We start from the raw sequence: 8,695 nt of genomic DNA, 5'->3' as shown, positions 1-8,695 counted from the left end.
GAAGATAACTAAAGCTTTAAAATTTTATGCTAAATAAGTCACAGAGCTACAGAGAAAGGTCCATCTCGTGGCCACGTGGTTCACAGCTCCATCTAGAAGTCGGCATTGCATAGGTGTTCTCGTGACACCCAAACACCGCCCCCCTCCGCAAAAAAAAAACAACTCCAAAATATCATAGGTCAATTCACTTCTGCTTTCAACAAGTAACCCCTTCTGTCTCACACCGAGAAGAGCCCAGCCCATGGAGCAACGTAAGGCAGCACCTACCACGGACCCTGTCACGTGGCCATCGCACTCCCTCGTAAGGCCTGACCCCGGGGGAAAGTCAGCATGGGAAATCCAAGTCGTTTCTGATGCAGAGCCAGTAATTTGCCAAGTATGAGCTTGCAGACTGAGGTTGCTTACAAGTATTCAACCGGAAAGAAATCTGGCTAACCAGGCTGAGATCCCATTAGTTTCCATTAGTGCAGCTGGAGCTTGAACACCCCAGGGGGGATCGGTTCAAACCAAAGGCAGCAGAGGAAGCCCCCAGAGGTGCCCAGGTGCAGGCGGCCCTCTCTGGCCCAGCTGAGGTGAGCCTAGAGGTCTGCTTAGCAAAAGAGGTTAGGGCGGTACAGGGCTGGGGTGACAGGTTGACGCACGGGCCCTCAGAGTACCTATGATAACTGCATAGCAGCCAAGGTTGAAGAGAATATCAGAAGGCCCGCTTCGGCCATATATGAAATCAAAGTCAAAATTTTAAACTGCACATTCTTGGCACAGCATTCAAGGCCCATTTGGCCCCCATCTGGCCTCATCTCCCACTGTGTCTCTCTCCTTCTGCTTTGAGTTCTGACCCTATCCGTCAGTAGTCCTTTCTACGCACACATCCTGCACTTTCTGCCTCGTTACCTTCCCTAACACCTTTGTTCTTGCAGGTTCCTTCTCCATCTTTTTTTTTTTTTAAATTGTGCTAGAATACTCATAACATATTATGTGCCATCTTAACCGTTTTTCAGCATCTAGTTCGGTAGAGTTAAGCACATTCACATGTGCAACCGATCTCCGGAATGGTTTTCATCTTGTAAAACTGAAACTCTGTACCTATTAAACAACATCTCTCCATTCCCTCCTCCCTACTCCCGTCCCGTCAATCACCGTTATACTTTCTATTTCTAAGAATTTGACAACATGAGGTACCTCATATCAGTGGAATCGTACCCTATTTGTCTTTGTGTGTGTGTGACCTGCATAATGCTTTAAGGTTCATCCATGTTGCAACATAGGTCAGAATCTCCTTCCTTTTTAATGCTGAATAATATTCCATTGTATGTATATATCACATTTTGTTTATCCATTTCTATCTTTTTTGCCCTCTCAAAATCTGAGTCTGTCCTCAATGCTTAAAACCCAGGGTACCGACTTCATGAAGATTTTTCCTCAAGCCCTCAGTTACGGCTAGTCATTCACTAAGATCCTTGGAGTACCCGCTCTATACCAGGCCCCGTGCTGGGCAACAGGGACAGAGGGTGAGCAGCCATGTCTCTCCCTCATAGTTTGTCCAAGCCCAGCTTCCCAGTACGCTGCTCAGGAATGACTCTGTGACAGCCCTGACTGTCCGTGCTCCTGATGCACATGCTGCCTCGAGGTCCACTTGATGGTTTCCACACTAGGTGTCTCCTTTGTAAGCTCCCGAGGACCTGGGTCACATCTCATCTCAGTATCCCCAGCACCCAGCACGATATAGTGAACTTTAGAAATGATCAATAAAGATTTCTTCAAATAGTTAAATTTGTGCCCCTTGGACTGTGGGCTTCTTGACTTCAAGTGACTATTGGCCCCACAAGCTAGAAGGCAGTGCCCACCTCATTTGCCAGAACTGTTGCCTGGTCCAGGTGCAGAGACTCCTGCCAGGTCGGGTGGGTGGGTGACTTTACAGAAGTGTCATACTTTAGCCTACTGATGTCAGCATGCACAGAGGGCAACATGGAGGTTTGATTTGCCCTGTTATAGCTAATAATAGTAGTAGTTAAGAGGTACTGGGCTCCTTCCACACGCCAGGCTTTCTAAGTGCTTTCCAAATTCTCACAACAAACCTAAGGGATAGATAGGTTTTATGCAGGATAAATAAATATCTACTATCACCCCATTTTACCAATGATGAAACTGAGGCACAAGAGGCTAAGTAACTTACTCCATGTCTATAAATCAAATTAAGTGATACCAGATTTGCCAGAAATTTGCCTGCAAACCCAGGCTGGCAAAGTCTTCACAGTACACTGTTCTGGTGTAAACATCTTGCTCTGGCATGATATGGTGTAGATTACATGTAGCCGAACCCCTTGGAAGATCGCTTTAAAACATTGAAAGGGGAACTGCCTGATGTTAGGGATCTGTTTTCTGTTTTGGTTCCTTCAGTGTCTTGCATCCCATCTGGATTCTGAATTTCCTTAGATCCAAGGGATGTCAACTTGATTAAAAAGAGATATCAAGAAGTAAGAACTTCTCCTGACTCGAAGGTGTGGGGTAGAGGTGGTGGGCAGGGGAAATGAAAAGAGATGGAGAGAAAATTGTTTCAGTTGCCATTTGTAATAACCTAGACCCAATCTTTCACTTTAGTAAAAAGATCTCAGCGGCAATTTATTAGGGGTTGACCAGCATCCTGGCTGGTTTGAGGGAAGGGAGGGGCACTGGGGAGGGAGGAGTACTGATAGGGATTCTCTGTCCCTCTGCCCATCAACCCTAAATTAATCTCTCCTGCTTGTTTGGCTAAGCAGCAAGTGAGGGAGGCAGAGAGTGGATGCCTGGGGTGCAGGAAAGAGGGATGGAACTCAGGGGGCCATGGCGATTTAAGGGGCTTGGCTGGGGGCCACACTTTGAGGCAGGAAGTAGACAGAATGGCCTCGAAAGGAGTAGGGAGCTTGGGCAGAGAGAAATTTATAGAGCTGGTTATCGTTCAGAGAGCAAGGAGACTGGTTCGACAAGAATGGAGGGTTTAAGTGGGAGAGAAGGGGGGGATACAGAACTCAAGTTGCGCTTCCTCTTGTCACCTATGGACCACCGTGGAACACTGAAAAGGAGGGCAAAGCAGAGTTTTTGGAAGATTAATTTGGTAGCGGTATGTCAGACAGGCTGGACGGAGGACAGACAGCGAGACCAGCAGGGCACCTCGGCTGTCCGTTGTATTTGTCCACTTGGCTAGGCTATGGAATCCAGTTATTCAGTCAAACGTTGGTGTTGCTCCGAAGGTATTTTGTAGTTGTGATTAATGTCCATAATCAGTTGACCTTAAGTAAAGGAGACTATTGGAGATCATCTGAGTGGGTATGATTCAATTAGTTGGATTTTCCTGGAAGAAGTTTCGCCTGTGGACTGCAGTGTCAGCTCCTGCCCCCAGAGTGTCCGGCCTGCCTCTCCTGATGGCCTGCACTATGGACTGTGGGTTGTGGGTTTGCCTAGCTGGCCTTCCACAATCTCATAAGCCAAAATTACTTGCCACACAGATCCCCTACTATCTATCTCCTACTGGGTCTGTCACTCTGGTTGAATCCTGACGGATACAGGGACAGACCACTAGCATGGTTTTGGACTAGGCAAGACCGGGAGAGATGGGAGACGGGAAAGCAAAGACCAAGGGTCGGGGATGGCCTGAAGGTGTGGGGTGAGGGCACAGCCCAGGACGCCGATCAGGGACGCTCAGGAGACCTGGGTTCCTGCTCTCCACCTTCCACTTGTTACACAAGTAATTCAGTCTCTCTGAGTCTCTAAAAAATGCCAGCTTGAATTAGTACCTCCAAGATGTCTTCCAGATATAACAGTCTATGATTCTCTATCCTAGTCAATTCCCTATGAGAGTATCTCATCTTCAATTAAAATAATACTTTTCTTCTGAATGAAGTATATTTTCTTACCCCTAGAAGAGCGATTCAGGGATTACAGGGTCAATGGTTCTCTTTTTAAGTATCCAGGACTTAAAATAAAGGAAGGAACCCTGGAAAGACTTTACAGCATTGCGGTGGGGGAGCAAGCAAAGCTTCGTCTGTATTTGCAGCTGCTCCCCAGCGCTAGCATCACCGCCTCAGCTCCACCTCAGATCATCAGGCATTAGATCTCATAGGAGCACCGGTCCCTGGTGCCAAAAAGGTTGGGGACCGCTGCTTTACAGGATCCTAAAACAGCAATGTTTTGGGGTTGATCAGCTGGTAGAGGAGTTGGAAGTGCAGCCATACTAAATATAGGATAAAGGACTCTGGCAATATTAATATTTTTTGAGGATTTCCATGTACCAGACACTGCTCTAAGTGCTTAAAGAGGAATTAACTCTTTTAAACTTCACAGTGACTCATATATACCCAGTCTACAGATGAGGAAACTAAAGACTGAATGAGTCACTTAACTTCTCTAAGGTCACACAGCTAATAGGAGTGGAGGAGATGGAGTTTGAGCCTAGACCAGAACTCACCCTCTTAACTAGTATGATGACCTTTTATGGCCACGGCAGACCTACTGAGATTTAATATTGGGAAGATGACCAGAGGAAGCGATCTGCAGTGAAAGCAGCATGGGGACCTCCCCGTACAACACACACAACATGAAGAATTAAATGAGCAAATTCTTGGAATTCCTGCCACCCCAGTATACAAAACTGCCAAATGTGGGTGAATCCCTCTGTGCCACACTCCTCCTTGGGCATCCCAAAGCCCATGACACATGTCCCTGTTCTGTACAGCCTGCTCCAATTGGAACACATTTCAGGTGTTCTAAGAACAGTCCCATGATGCTTTGGTTGGAAAGCAGGGCCCTGAAATTGGTAAGGAGGCCTCCTACAGCTTCTGAAACTGTTGCATTCGTTGCGCTTGGCAGCATTTTCTGATTCATGGTGAAGGCCTTGGAGTGGGGGTTGGCTTCCTATTGAAGGGCGCCCTGGGCTTTAACTTCGAAAACGAAGTGAAGCGTGGTTAGAGTCCGGCATGCCTATGTCCTTCCACCCGCAGTTGCTGAGAGTATTTCCCACCCCTTTCATTATCCATATCTGATCGAAGCACCATTCATTCAACCAGCATTGCCAAACAGACTGCCTGCATCACTGCTAGTTGCCATGGCAGAGACAGAGGGCAGGTCCTGCCCTCCAGGAATCCCAGGCATCCAGCTCAAAAGGGAAAAGTGCCACCTGGGTGATGTTTGCCCTGCCAGCCTATCAGTGGGCCACGGGGCAGGGCGAGGTGGGGTGCAGAGATTGTGTCTTCCTGGAATTCCAGTTAAGTAACTGTCGAACGTTTTTCTCAAATGCACCCTGCCCTCCCCATGGCACTTCTGCATGGCACCCGAACCAGGCCTTTATCATCTCTAACTGGTCTCCTGGCTTCCACTTTTATCCTATCAAACTCACCCATCTCCCTGCCACCAGAATGATGTATTTTAAACTCCAATCTGACCAGGTCTTTCCCTGCTTGCACCCCACCTAGCCTCCTACCCTAACACAGGGAACATTTTTACCTCTAGCAACCCCAAACTGCTTCTTTCTCAGCCCTGTGTTTTGTTCATAGAATGCCCAGGTCTTTTGCTTGATTAACTACAATTCTCAGTTAGATTCAGCCCAGGTGTCATCTCCTCCAGGAAGTCCTACCTGATTATAATATAGGACATTAACAGCACTAACCTCCTCCCACCCTCCCTGCCAGGCTGGGTGAGCCTTCTGTGCAGAAACGGCTTGGTGAGGCCACCTATTTGCATTGCATCACAGTGATGGGTTTCAATGCTCACCTCTCCCACTGGGCCTCACTGAGGAAAGAGGCTGTCTGACCTCTGAATTTAATCCAGAGGTACTGAGAAGTAAGAGATGTCAGAAGGAGCTGGAGAATGCAGAACCACCAAGAGGACATATGACACTAAGGGTCTTGACCATGGCTTGTCCACATCTCCATGCCCTAACTCTATGCCTCAGTTTCCCCGTTAGGGAAGAGAGAGGGATGGGGAAAAGGGAGCAAGATGAATCTGAGCTACTCTGGAGGCAGCAGCTTCCATTCATTAGCATTTGTAAAGGGCTCTGAGTGCTGCAGATGGAAGCTGCTCAGGCAGGCAGCTTGTTAAGACTAAAAATAGAGTTGTGTAGCACCTTCCCAGGCAGAGAGCTCAGGAACGGGGTGGAAGGGGTGAGAAAAAAGTTAGCCAGAGGTTAAAGCAGCTGACCAAGTCCTCGAGGGTAGTAGCACTACAGCAAACCACCGCGGGAGACGCTGTGGCCCGCGCCGAGCGTCCTGCTCGACCAGGCCCCCAGCACGCACCATCTGTTTGGGAAGGTCAGGGGCAGGTGGCCTGCCCTGCCCAGAGGCAGGGGACAGACCGTGGCCTTTTCAGAGCTCGGGGACTGGATGGCTGTCCCCAGATGAGCTTCTTCACAGCACGCAAGGGGTGGGTGGGTGGGGTTCGCACCCCGGGCGGGTGGGCAGGTATAGCAGAGACAGAAAAGGCGGCCGGGGTCGGTGTCGCAGGCCGAGTTGCTGGGGGTGAGTCACCAGGCAGCGGCCCCGCGGAGGGCGGGGGATTCCAGCGGGACGATGAAGAACCACGAGGGGCGGCGGGGAGGGGCCACATTCTCCTGTGACTCAGGTCTGACTCAATGCCACTTCTGAAACAGCCTGGGGGGCGGGGAGAAGGGGTTTATTCAAAATGACAAAACCACTCCTCGCTCAGGGCAGCACTGGCAGCGTCCAGGACCGGGGAAAAGCACCCCGGGTCTCCCTCCAGCCAGTCTCCCGGCTGCCGCCTCTACCCCGGGGGGTTCGGCGGCGGAGGGACCGTAGCCTCGATGTCTTTTACACCTTCCGCCGCCGGGCGCGGGGCAGCGCAGGGTGACCGTCCCCACCGCGAGGGGGAGCGCGCCGCCACCCACCGCCGCGCCGCGAAGAGCAGCCTCGGGGAAGAGCTAAAAAAGGGCCGGCGCCGCGGGAAGGAATCCCCGCCGCCCCGCGCGGCCCCCGCCCCGCCCCGCGCAGACGAGCAGCGGCTTCTGCCTGCGAGTGGGAGGCAAAGGAAGACTCAGCTCGAGCCAACCCCCACCCCCACCCCAAACGCCCCGCCTGGATCCAGAGAACAAGGGACAGGATCCGCCGCCGGATCTGGTGGGCGGAGGATGGCCCCGGGGACGGGGAAGGGCTGCTGATCAGGGGGCGCGAGCGCGGCGGCGCGCCGAGGTGCCTCGGGGCTGGGACCCAGGCCGAGACTGGGGGCGAGGGGGTGGGCACCACTACCTCTACCGGCTCGGGCGCCCCAACACCCACCCCTCCGCCTCGGGAGAGGCACCCTAGGCCTCCCCGGGGGCCGCAGGGCTGGTCCGAGAGCCGCCGATCCCGCCAGCTCCTCTCCGGGACTGAGGGCGCACGGTCCCCACGCCTGTCCCCTCTCAGCGCGGAGCGGAGCCATGAGAATTCAGGAAAGAACAACGTCACTTGCAAAGTTCTACAGTTTGCAGAGCAGGTCCGCCAAGTCGTCTTGCTCCTCTGAGTCTCCCTGGCTCTCCATTTCACAAAGGATGAAATGAGAGCCGCAGAAAACTTAATGGGCCCGCTTTAGCTAATAGAGGTAAGGAACGAGGCCGCGAGCACAGATCTTTGTCCTCTTGTTTCAAGAACTTTAGTCGCTAGGCCTTACTCTTTGGGGTCTTTCTCGAATGTAACATCTTGAGATGTCTGTTATGTAGGAGCGAGATGCTGAAGACAGAAAGATGAACAAGAGTCACTCTGTGACCTTAAGGAACTCACAGCTGAGTGAGAAACAGAAAACAAAATTATAGATTAAAATTTGATGTAAACCACACAGTTCTAAACACGGAAATGGAGTCGGTAACGTGCTCAGAGTCTCAGGACTATCGTGATGCCGCCAGGATTTGAACCCAGACAGTCTGACTCCAGAGCCCACCCACACATAACCACTATGCTAAACTGCCCTCCCCCCCTTAACTCTATAGCCTTAAGTGGGAGAAAAATGCAGATCACAAAACAGCATGTATAGTATGCTCCCAATTACAATACATATAAACACAGGAAAAAAAAAAGACGAGAAGAATATATGTCAAAATGATGGGTGATTTTTGTTTTCTTCACTTTTTTTATAAGCTCTACATTTTCTGCACTGAATATGAATTTTATAATAACAAAAAAAAAGCAATAAATGTTATTAAAGTACAGCTCGAATGCAAAACTTCCAAAAGATGATGATGCTTGAGTTTGCCCTCAAGGAAGAGAAGGCTTTAGTCAAGTGGGAAGGCTGTGAGGGGCCCCCCTCCTCCCCCAAAGAGAACTGGGTACCCCTGGGGTGGAATGCCATGCCAGGACAGGACAGCGGAAACTGCAGGGAAGTCCGTCTGTGTGAGAGGAGTGGAGGAGGGAAAGCGTGTGGGCATGAGGCCTCAATGGCATTTCTTGGGAAGTCCTTCAAATAGAGAATTTCGAACCCCCCAATATTATCCTGAAGTCTTCCTTCAGGGATTAATTCCTTTGGGGATATAAGGAAGCAGTCCAGGAATTGGCTGAGATTCTTGAAGGTTATTACTATGTTATAAATCTTTTTTTTTTTTAATCTTTGGAAGTGAAAAGGCTGAGTGTAGGACATAAGATGCCATCAATAGATTTGGGTCAGAAAGGTACAAAGGATTGGGTGAAAATCACTGAAAATGGGCTGTTACCATGCACATTTTCATTAATCTGGCCCCGTTTCA

The 8,695-nt window shown here is 50.2% G+C and overlaps 1 protein-coding gene across 1 annotated transcript in view; it reads right to left on the bottom strand.

Moving 5' to 3' along the window:
* The window catches only part of PEBP4 (phosphatidylethanolamine binding protein 4), a 206,956-nt gene that overhangs the window by 144,333 nt on the left and 53,928 nt on the right, over positions 1–8,695 (bottom strand). The window lies entirely within an intron of this gene.

Source organism: Pteropus vampyrus, unplaced genomic scaffold (genome assembly GCF_000151845.1).
Source record: "Pteropus vampyrus isolate Shadow unplaced genomic scaffold, Pvam_2.0 Scaffold126, whole genome shotgun sequence".
In the NCBI taxonomy this organism is placed as follows: domain Eukaryota; kingdom Metazoa; phylum Chordata; class Mammalia; order Chiroptera; family Pteropodidae; genus Pteropus; species Pteropus vampyrus.
The sequence above is the reverse complement of the archived record's forward strand: the minus strand, read 5'-3'. Positions and strand labels throughout refer to the sequence as shown.